Here is a 12,325-nt window from a genome sequence, read left to right on the forward strand (position 1 = left end):
TGAGTTTTTTCACTATATCCCACCATTGTCTTTGGGCTTAGAGGGTTTCCTCTGATAGGTCTGCTGTGAATCTAAGGGGTGCTCCTTTGTATGTGATTTCCTTCTTTGACCTTGCTGCTTGCAGTATTGTGTCTCTATCCACAGCATCCATCATTCTGACTATGATATACCTTGGAAGTGTTTTTATTAGGGTTTCTTTTAGCTGGCACCCTTCTGGCTCCTTGGATCTGGATGCCTGCATTCTCTAACTCTGGGAAGTTTTCAGCAATGATTTCTTTAACTGTGGCTTTTTCAATGGGGTTGCTTCCCTGTCGTTCTGGTACTCCAGTGATTCTAATGTTGTTCCTCTTGGAGTCATCTCCTAGGTCTCTGATTTGCCTTAGAGCTATTTTGAGGTCTTTTCCTATTTTATGTTGTTACCTGTACGATTTCTGCTGCTCGTCTTCAAGTTCACTGATACTGTTGAGGGCACCCACTGAGTTTTTAATTTCATCTACCAAATCCTTTATTTGTGACATTTATTTTTGTAGCTTTCTTATTTCTGCTCTCATTTCTTCCTATATTTTCTCAGCTATCCATTCCACCATTTCTTTCATTTCTTCCTTTCCTTTTCTGTATGTCTGATCCACTGATTCTTTGAGTTCCTTGAGCATCCTTAGCATTTCATCTTGGAATTCTTTGTCGGAGAGATCATGTTTGTGGGTAACCCCTGTTGAGGATTCGCTAGGCAGGCTCCAGCACTTGAACTTTTCTTCTTCTCTCCTCGTAGTGGAGATTTGTGCTATTTCTTCATGCTGTTGTGGTTGTATAGAGGTAAGACCTTCAAGTCCATTAGCACTGTTCCCTCTTATTGTAGGAAAGAATTCTGAATAAGCTTGGTGGACGGTGGTCAACCTTCTCCCATTCTAGAGTACATCCTTCCTCTCAGACATTATTCTGTGACTTATGATAGGCATCTAGTGAAGCATTGGAAGAGGTGTTCTTTTATATTGAGCTTTGTACAGCTTCTTGTGTACACTGATCTTTTGGTGAAATTGGAATAGGCTAATGGATTATTGTCGTGTTGTGTTTGAGGTGGCCAGGACTTTTTCCACAGAAATAAATAATAAAGGTTGGGATGTGTGTCGAAAGTGCTGGGAATGGGAAATATAGCTGCAGCCACAAGAAGGCCACGCCCACTTTTGATGAGGCCACGTCCCCTACAGTGGAGGCCACACTCCCTGCCTGTCCAGATGCTAATCCCCTGGTCAACACACCTATTGAGAAGAGCGGTGGGTAGTTGGAAGCGCTGCAGGCGGAAGTCTGATTTTCATTTCTTGATGAGAAGGGATGAAAAGGTCTTTTGCATACATCTAATGACCATCTGTATGTTTTCTTGAAGAAGTGTCAGTTCACCTCTTCCCATTTATTGATGATGCAATTTGGTGTTGGTTGCTAAGTTTTAGAATCGTTTTCTATAATATAGCTATTAACCCTTTGTCAGATGAGTGGCAGGCAAATATTTCCTCTTAGTCTGTGTGGTATCTTTTTGTTCTGGTCATCATTTCTTCTGCAGTGCAGATTTGATGTCATCCCATTTGTTAACTTTTGTTTCTGTTGCTTGGACAATAACATTGTCATTGAAGATGTCTGTCGATTCTATGTCATGAAGGGGGCCAGAACGATAGTACAACAGGTAAAGTGCTTCCTCTCACGCAGCTGACCTGATTTTGATCCCCAGAAACCCTCAGTACAATCACTCTGGCCCGGTCTATTGTTCTGAATCACGAACTCATTCTTAAAAGTCGGTTCTGCTGAGCTCGTAAGTTTGAGTGCATTGCTGGGGATGTTGCTCAAGTGGTACCGCACATGTCTAGACAGTGTGAGGCCCCAAATTGGACCCCAGTCAACACACAACTGCCCACTAGATTGGTTGCCTTCTACTTTAAACCCCATCTAATGTGGTGCGCTACTCATGGAGAACAAGTGGTGTGAGGTATGAGATGTGGCACGGCCACTTTGATTTTGGACTAATATCTTTAAAAGAAGTAAAGCCTGGGGCTGTACCAATAGTACAGCAGGTAGGGAGTTTGCCTTGCACACAACTGACCCAGATTCAACTCCGGCATCCCCACATGGTTCCCTGAGCACTGCCAGGAGTAATTACTGAGTGCAGAGTCAGGAGAAACCCCTGAGCACTGCCAGGTGTGGCCAAAAAACAAAAACAAGAAGGAAAGAGAGGCACTCTCTAGTCTGATGGCACCAAATAATGGACACGGTAAGGGCGGGGAGGAACTGGCTCCATGGGAGGACAGGAAATCATGCTCCTGAAATGTGTCCCTGAGGATTCTGGGGCCGTGTCCTCTGGGGCGGTGAAGGCCTAAAGGACTGGGATTACAGAGACGCCCTCTAATCTGCTACACGCAGGGCTCATGGGCAAGCAACGCAGGAGACGCTTCTCAGGGCAGGACTAATCCCAGCTCAAGACTCCTGGGCCCCGGCAGGCAGGTGCTGCCCACCTCTTGCCCCCACTCTGCTCCCAGAACTCTCGGGCCTCCTCCACCCGGCAGGCCTCGCCTGCCCACGGAGCAGAAGGGAAGAATCTAAGTCCACGGAGCGCAGATCAGGGCCTGGTTTCCTAAGGCTCTTCACAGAAAGTGGCCCCACAGAAACTTCCCCAGCAGACATCCCCTCGGGCCCCAGAGACTGTTTCCTGACAACACTCGGCGTGCTTCCATCAGAGGCGTCACCCCAGCAGTACTGAGGGGAGCCCAGGCCTAGGAGTGATCAGGAGGCCGGCAGGACTAAGGGGCAAACTCTGGGCTTGGGCAGGAGGGACAGTGAAGCCACCGTTGCATGCAGCCAAGCCCGAGTAAGCTGGCACGTCCTCCCAAATCTCCCCACTCCAGAGCCCAGACAGCGGACCCCACTCCCCAGCCGCCCTCTGCAGGCTGCACTGCAGAGTGCCACCGTCGCCACCTCCACGGGGGGCCAGGCCACCCCCGCGGCCATGGCTCATGTCTCCTGAGCATCTCTGCTGCTCAAAGTTCCTGCTCAAAGGACCCAAGTCTGGCTCCTGGAACAGCCTCAGCCTCCCTCTAGGGCAGGGGAACAGGCACAGGAAAACAGTCTCGCAGAGACTCCATTGTCATCCTCATACCCCACAGTCACCTCCAGGAACTGCATGACAAAAGCCACCCCCATCCTGAAGGTGTCCCTGGGCAGCTTGTGCCTCCAGGTGAGGGAAGGGACTCTCTGAGTAGCCCCCAGCCCAGCCCAGCACAGGGGCCTGGCCCTCCGTGGGGTCCTCTAGATCCTCCTGTCCTCACTTCCAGTCACCTACTGGTATCAAGTCTGGGCTGGCTTCCCTCTGCCCTCATCCAAGAGCCAGGGGGAGTTGGGCAGGTGAGTCGGGCAACATATTTATAAGAGAGACACAGAGGCATCATGCTCTTCACGAGACCTCTGCAGTCAGGCAGAGTGGAATTTCAGATAATAACGGAAGTGAAAGACTGCCAGAATGCCACTGAGAGAATGCTAACTAGGATCGGAGTGATAGCACAGTGGGTACGGCATTGACCTTGCATGTGGCTGGCCCAGGTTCAATTCTAGGCAACACATGTGGTCCCTGAGCCCTAGCAGGAGTCATCCCTGAGAACAGCGCCAGGAGGAAGCCCTGAGCACCACTGGGGATGGTCCAAAAGTTTTTTAAAAAGAAAAATAGGCCTAGAGGACCCAGGGATATAGCTCAGCAATAGAGCACAGGTCTTGTCTCTGTGAGCCCAAGCTCAATACCAGTAGAAGGATAGAAGGGAGGAACGGAAGGAAAGAGAGAGGGAGGGAGGGAGGGAGGGAGGGAGGGAGGGAGGGAGGGAGGGAGGGAGGGAGGAAGTGGGGGCTGGAGGGAAGGAGGTGGGGGGGAAAGGAGGGATGGAAGGAAAACCCACTTAGTTCTTCCAAAAACAGCATGTTAGAATTTGTCCAATCTGTACCTCCTAATTTTTCCAGAAGAAACCAGTATCAGGGCCGGGACAATGACTCAAAGGGCTGGGGCGCATGTTTTCCAGGCAGGAGCCCCAGGTTTAAGCCCCAGGACCTCACGGTCCCCCGACGTAGCTGAGAGTGACCCCTGGGTTCTAGATCAAAATCGACTCCAATCACGACTCCAGGCGTGCTTCAAAACCCAACCAGAGAAGTCTCTCAGCTGGAAACAGTGCAAGGCATTAAGGTGCTCACCTTGCTCGCAGCTGACTCTGGTTCAGTCCCCAGAACCACAAAGTTCTCTGAGCACCACCAGGAGCAACCCCCAGCCCAGAGCCGACAGCCCTGAGCCCTGCAGCAGGTGCAGCCCAAATGCTCCCCGCTCCCCCCAACAACAGAACCTTGCCACCACGTGAGCGGGAGGGCCGGGTTTCTGGACAGATTTGCTTCTCGATGTGCTGCCGTGCAAACACTGGCCTTCTCTCTCAGCACCAAGTGCTCTGGTCCAGACATTCCCAAGCCAGGACCTGTGTTCCGACCACACACTGTGTTTCCTGCCGAGGGAAGGAAGCTCAGGGGGGTGAGGGCCAAGGCTGCCCAGCAGACACGGGCCCTGAGACGCTGCCATTCGCCGGTCCCAGCGGCCACTTTGAACCAGGAACCGAGTGCTCAGGAGACGATCATCCATCAGGCGATCAGGAAGGCACTTGGCGTCTTTCTCACAGCGAGCCGTGTTTTCCCTCGCGGCAGCCCTCGGTCCACACTGAAGGACAAGCACAGACTGATGTGAGGAAGGGCCGCACGGCCGCGCTCTCCAGACACACTCAAAGGTGCTCCAGAATGCGACCGAGTCCATTTTCCGATTCTCACTGCCCGGGATTTCTCAGGGATGTGTTGTAATATTTGCGAACCGGACACGTGGGAGAATAACGGGTCCTACCAGCAGCTTTGCTGCTGTCCCTCAGGTTAGGCCATTAGAACAAAAGAGCCACCTTTGCTGCCACACTGGCAGCCTCCAGAGGTCCCCACTGCCTGTCCCCGTGACTCAGGGCTCCTGACACGGGGCCACTGGTTATCTCGCACCCCTGCCCGCCACCTCGCTGCCACCCACCACAGAACAAACACCCTGTGGCAGCTGCAGCTGGCACTGGCCTGCTGGGCGGGCACCAGGTCACACCAGCAGGACACAGCCAGCCCCGGGCACACCTGACCACAGGCCCACCCCTCCTCTGCAGCCCACTTTGCCCAGCTCTTCGCCAAAGCCAAGACAACGACTCTGCACTAGCCCGAGGGAGGACCAGACTCAGGGTGCCTGGGGCAGGGAGCGCGGACGCTGCTGGGCTGGACGCAGGCGCGGTGACCGCGGGTGTCTGTCCGGCCACAGTCCCCAGGTTCTTCAATGTTTCCCCCAGGGAACACAGTGAATAATAAAGAAGCTCAGGCTCACAGGGAGAAACTAGAATCGTTTCTTTGGAAAGTAGAAGAGAAAGGAAGAGAAACTCCCCAAATGGGGAGGAACTTAGTGTAGGAATAACTTAAGGAGGGCTCATTTCGTGGGATTTCATAGGATAACTCTAGTGCACTTTGTGTGTGTGTGTGTGTGTGTGTGTGTGTGTGTGTGTGTGTGTTCACCAGAGGATGCAAGGATCCTCCAGCGTGTTCCAGCTACTTTGGGTCTGTTGGCTTCTCGAGTGGACTCTTTGCCTTAGGTCTTGCCCATTGTCTTAGTCACTGGGGAGCCTAAGCTCTGCGGCAGAATTTAGGGTCTTGGGACATGACTAACTTCCCATTCTCAGGCAGAGCCCAAGATTTCGCAGGAATGTTGGAATGGAGGCAGCCGGAGTGGAGGTGCTAGAGGAACTGGGGACATATTGCTGTGCACCCAAACTCCTGGGACCTCGTGAAAAGGACCAGACATGCCTGAAGGGTCCCCCGGTAACCACGAGTTAATGCGAACCTCAGACACAAGTCCACAGCCGGGGAGGTAGCTCAGTGGTCAGCACTGCACATCCTGCCAAGGACAAGGTCCCGAGGACAGTCCACGCCACTGACTAGCACCCACCCCCAGCATCACGGGGGTGGCCTCAGGAGCCCCAGCAGCACCATATGCAGGGCCTGAAAATTGAGCTGTTTGGCTCAGTGGGATGAATACTGCCCCAGAAGGGGCCTCGAGTCCTGAGAACTCACAGGGAGACCCACGATACCCAATTTCAACAAAGGAGCCAAGAAAATGTACAAGTCCACACACACCAGTGGAAAATGGAAAGACAGGAAAGCTCCAGGCTGACTCTCACTGTGGCCCGGGGCTGGGAACGAGGCCCGGGGGCACACAGCAGCCTCTACCCCTTATGCCCTTTCCCAAGGAGGGACAGAGGATAAAGACCGGGCACAGATTTGGACCAATTTATCACTCGGATACTTCAAACAGAAAGAACCTGGAGCTACCAAAATATCCAAGAAAGGAAGAGAAGTTTTATACTACAATATGTGCAGAAAATGGAATCCATCAAATAAACACATAATTGTTAACAACAAAACATCTTTTTGACTTTTGGTGGCTGAGTGGAGAAAAAAAGTAAATTATAACAGCATGGAGAGATTTTCCATATTGGTCTTCAAATATGCATGTGTATTTATAAAAATCATTGCTAAAACTTGTATAATATATGACAAAGTCTTTTTGCTGGTGAAAGTAAAGCAAATTTTTTCCTCTGCTTTTTGTTTGCTTCTGCTTTTTGCAATAAAAATGGATTGCTTGAGTTCTCCTCTAACTCAAAAAGAGAATAATCTCATAAATGCCTTAGTACTTCAGACTGCAGCATACTTTTGCTCTACTTTGCTAATGTTTAAATATTGGATGGAAAAATTCTCTCCATTTGAGGTGGAATCAGGTTGAAATTGATTAGTCATGTGGGGAGAGGAGCAGTTTATTCCCAGAAAGGCTTGAATTATTAAAAAAGCAAAAAAAATAAAAAATTAAAAAATAAATGGATTGCTACTTTTCCAAAACTTTATACATAAAAATTGCGAGAAGAGGGTGGACAGACAGGGTAGGGGATAAGTAAGGCACTTACCTCACATGCAGCTGACCCGGTTCAATCCCTAGCACCACATGGTCCCCCAGTAACTCTGGGTTCAGCCCTGGAGGCTCCCAAGCACTGCAGGGGGTTCCGGGGAACCCCTGGCACCACAGGGCCTGACAGCATGGCATCCTTGGCTCTTTGCACCGAGTCTGGGCTCTGGGCATCGGACAACCACTGGGAGTGACCCTAAGGCCTCCCAGCACTGCCTGGGCGGTCCCCGCAGAAAGGGGGAAATGGGCAAAGGAGAAAGTTCTCCCGATGGCAGGACAGGAGAAAATGACCCCAGGGACCCCAATGGAGAGGCTGGACCCCCAGAAGGGCTTCTCAGAAGTGTGCCCAGAGGCCACAGGACAGTGAGCTGAGAGCCAGCACAGGCCCACTGCCGCAATGACACGGGCCCGCGGCGCCACCTAGTGGACGCTGTGCAGTCTGCGCATTCACGCCCTTCTAAGTTCGGGGACTCACAGGGGCCCAAGTGCACCCATCCTTGGCATCCAGCATCCACCAGGCCTGTCGCTGCCAGAAACAAAGGGCTGCACCTGGGCCTGACCAGCTGCGCGGTACCCCCCGCCATGGCCCGGGCCCGGCCCCCTTAGCGTCTGGCCGAAGGGCATGGCTGGGTTCTGGCGCAAGGATCTGAGAGCGCCCTGACCCAGGCTGCCCGAGAGAGACAGGGGCGCTAGCTGGACACAGCAGACCCTCCCTCGCTGTGAGGAGCCCCCGGTGGCATCCGAGCAGTGGACAGTCTCTTACACGGATCCCCTGTCTCCCCAAGAAGGCCCTCTGTCAGCCCTCTTGACCCACAGAGGAGCGGGGCCCAGGGACACAGCTTGTCGCCAGGGCTCAGGCCAGAGACACCTCAGCCTACCCTCCGCCACATGCGCCTATCGTTCCGGTCCCTGAGACCACCCAGCACCCAGCACCCTGCAGGCAACCCAGCTCCTCCTCCTCACCAGCACCATGCCAGCAAGGCCCGGAGCCCGTCACACTCGCTTCCCCCGACCCCGGCCAGCTCCTCCTGGGGGGCCTCAGCGTCTCAGGATGTTCCTGTGTCCCGGCTGGTGCTGCTGAGAGCTTCCAGGAAGCCTTGAACCCCTCAGGGGGGAGTGGGCTGGGCTGGTGCGGCCTCTTCCCCCAGGGAGGAGGCAGGAGCTGCAGAAGGGAGGAGGCAGAGCACTGCAGCCAGGGGCCAGGGTGGGAGCCCCAGACCACCACTCGCACATCCACTGGGTGCCTGGCTCTGCAGCTTCCCTCACAGGCGCTCCTAGACCCAGCTCTAGGGCAGTCGGTGCCCTCTGCTCGCGTCCCTAGTAGAACTTGATGGTCCCGTGGGGGGTCTGGGGAGCCTGGGCCATTACCCAGTGGTGCTCACGGAACCCGAGGCAGTGTTGGAGATGAATTCAGGGTCGGCCACATGCAAGGCAAAAGTCTTACCCCCTGCACCCCGAATTAATCCCTTCAGCCCTACACTGAGAATGATTCTCACTACTACTACTGATGGAGCAGGAATCGAGAGAGCTGCCAAGGACGCAGAACAGGGGCAAAGACACTGGGGTTCTGAGCAATCTTGAACCTCAACTACGTTAGAAGAAAGAACTTTTCGTCACCAACAGCCAAACAAATCTTTGTCCTGACGGACCTCCAGGGAATTCAGCCTTGACCCCAGCAGAACTGGGGTGCAGGCGGGCACTGGGCTCATCACCACCCAGGACAGCCATAGACTCCTCGACACGTAAAGGTCTGCTTGGTGCACGTCAGGCTCTTGGCCTTCACACGCTTCCTGAGGGAAACTCCAGCGGACAACCAGGGTGATGCTTCCCCTGCAACCTGCCTGTTCCAGCCACACACTGAGACCTTTCTGCCACAGGGCCAAGGCCGCCCATGAGCCAGAGCTCCGGGCTCTCCCCTGGGCTCTGGGAACGGAATCTGCTCCTGTATCAGTAAAGAAAACAAATCGGGAGGCTGGAGAGATAGCACAGTGGGTAGGGCGTTTGCCTTGCACGCGGCCGACCTGGGTTCAAATCCCAGCATCCCATATGAGCATGGCCAGGGGTAATTCCTGAGTGCAGAGCCAGGAGTAACCCCTGTGCATTGCCAGGTGTGACCCAAAAAGCAAAAAAAAAAAAAAAAAAAATCAGGAAAGAAAACAACTTCAGTCTCCAAGTCTCACCCCCGCCGGCCCCCAACCCCGCACCCCCCTCCAGCCCCCGCCCTCACCCCTGCCAGCTGCAGGCGCGGTCTGTTGCAAGCAATCCCGTCTTTGCTTGCCCACGCAGTCTGCCCTCTCCCATCCTGCTTCCCCACCTTCGCGCTGTCTCCTGTTCACCCGCTGCCAGCAGAGGTCAGACGGGAACAGGTGCGCGCCACCAGGTGCAATTGGAATTGGAACCCGCCGCCCTTCCACAGGCCAGAGGGGTCCGGAGCAGCAGCAGGCCCCGCCCCCGGCACTGCGCCCGCGGCTCTGAGAGAGTCCAGGCTGTGCTCGCGCCCCAGGGCCCGGGGCGGGGCTGGTTCCTGACCCCCACTGCCCTTGGCTCAGTTCAGCGCGCTGGTCCGCACCCGGCGCCAGGCTCTGCTCTCTGCCCGGGTCCTTTGCCCTCCTGTAATGGGCTCATTGCCCACCAAAGACCCCCAGATATACCCGAGGTCTTCTCCGTGGCTTGGTCAGATCAGGCCGCATCTCTCTACACCTCTTGGCGGGCGGGATGCTGTGGCATCCAGACGCCGTGAGTGTGAAATGAAAGGTCTCAAAGTTAGACAGCGCGGCAGGATGTAGACAGGATTCAAACCCACAACCAGACAGACAGGTTGTCCTCTGAGAGAGCGGCTCCACTAGAGAAGAGCTTATTTAATTTTATAAGGTTTATTATTATTATTATTATTATTATTATTATTAATGAATCACCGTGAGATAGTTACAGACTTACAAACTTTCGTGGTTACATCTTAGTCATACAATAATGGAGTACCCATCTCTCCACCAGTGCCCATTCTCCACCACCAATGTTCCCAGTATCCCTCCTGCAACCTCCCTTTATGTCCCCTTAGCCCCCACCCCCCTCTGTGGCAGGCACATTCCCTTTAATTCTCTTTCTCCTTTTGGGTGTTATGGTTACAGGTACCAAGTGGCCATCATGGTCAGTCCATAGTCTATTTTCAACACATATCTCCTATCCTGAGCGAGCCCTTCATAGAGAAGAGTTTCAAACGGGGGAATCACACATCAGTCTAGTCAAACAATCAAGTTAGTTCTCACAGGGTGTGGGTGCACATGGATGGGGCAGAAGTGAATTCCCCCAGCTCACATTGTCAATTTTTCCACTTTGACTTTCGTTCAAGCGGAATGCTCTCCCCTACCGAAATTCAAAGTATGCAGTGCCCAACTCTGCTTACTCTGAGAAGAAACTGCAGAATTCTCTTTTCTGGCTTCTTCCTGGAGAACCAGAGGCTCAGAGAATCCTTTTACCAAAATGCAGAATTATTTGTTTCAGTTAACAGGGGCTTCTGGTTTTTTGTGTAGAGAACTTGCCTTACATGTAAGAGACTTTGGTCTGAGAAAATAACAATTGTGTCACAGAGGGGACAAAGATGGAGTGCTTTAAAATTCCTGGAGCATGCGGCCACATGACACCCCATACTCTGCCCCACTGATGTACCAAGAGTAGCACACCACATTTAATGGGGCGTAATGCAGAAGGCAACCTATTTATACATATAAATATATATATATATATATATTAGCACAGAAGGGGAAACCTGTAACATGTTAGTAATCTCGTGCAAGGGCTTACTGGCTCCAGGGTGAGATATAACACTCTTCATACACTTTCCTCTAAGGAAACTTTTTGGAGATCATTTTTAGCAGATTATTCATAGCAAGCAATACAAAATAACTTATTTAGTATGTGCTTTGGAGGCAGTTTGAGGTGGTGGTGGGAAATTTTGAAATAATGGTGGTGGGATAGTGTAATGGTGTCAAGATTGCTGTTGGAAAAATTGAATGCAATTTTTGTAAACAACCTTAAAAAATTTAATTAAATTAAAAATAAATAAAGGACTGGAGCGACAGCATAGCGGGTAGGGCATTTGCCTTGCATGCAGCCGACCTGGGTTCTATTCCTCTTTCCCTCTAGGAGAGCCTGGCAAGCTACCAAGAGTATCTCGCCCGCACAGCAGAGCCTGACAAGCTCCCCATGGTGTATTCAATATGCCAAAAACAGTAACAAGTCTCACAAGAGGGACGTTACTGGTACCTGCTCCAGCAAATCGATGAACAATGGGACGACAGTGCTACAGTGATACAGTGAAAAATAAAAAACAAAGAGGTAGCTCATTTGTCTGGACACAAGCTCTGCACATGTTGGGTCTAGATTCTATCCCCAATACAATGTGATCCCCAGCACCACCAGCAACAACCCCTGAGCACAAAATCATACTCTGCCCCAAACATAATTGTTAAATAGTGCCGGGGATGTATTTCAAAGGTCCTAGAACCGTGACTTAATAAACAAAGCTCTGAGACAAAAATATCTTGTTGAAATGGTTCAACATATCATGGACATTCCCTGGTCTCCTCCATCCCACCTTGCCCAGTGGTTCTCTTGCAAATAAACCCAAACCCACACACAGCTCTTATCCCTGAATAACCTCATTCTGTTGAAATAGTTAACTTTCTTCAAGAAAACTAGAAGAATGTCCTTTAGCCAAGTCATCACTGATGGTCGCCAAGAACTGCCTGGAAAATTGAGGAAGGGAAAGGGGGGGTCCTAGGGAATGGGGGCAGCACCCCTCTCGCCCCTAGAAGTGGGTCAAAAGAGAAAAGGTGTAACAGGCGGCAGGATGTGCACACACAGATAAAGGGCTCAGGCAGTGAGGAAAGTTGAAATCCAAGATGGGCTTCGTCAGGACTGGAGAACGACAACACGTGAGCATGGGTTGGAATGGCCCTGACATGGCTACAGCCCCTTCCCGGTCACCAGCATCCCAGGTCACTGTGGAAGAGAGAATTCCCATAGCACAGATGACACATGGGTGGCCAAGACCAATAACCTGCATGAGGACACAGAGTAGAGACTTGACCCCCATAGCCTCCTGAATGTGGTTTCACAGGTGAATAGAAGGTGTAAGAGATGCTGACGCAGGGGAGGGGACACGGGGCCAGGGAAGGATCCCGTGAGCAGAGGGAGGTGGGCTGGCAGGCAGTATGATGGGGGCCTCCTCCTCGTCTGGGGTTCCCAGGGCTTCTCCTCCTTCCCTTGCAGGCAGCTGAGCCCAGTTCTTCG

Source organism: Sorex araneus, chromosome 6, assembly GCF_027595985.1.
Source record: "Sorex araneus isolate mSorAra2 chromosome 6, mSorAra2.pri, whole genome shotgun sequence".
Taxonomy (NCBI): Eukaryota; Metazoa; Chordata; class Mammalia; order Eulipotyphla; family Soricidae; genus Sorex; species Sorex araneus.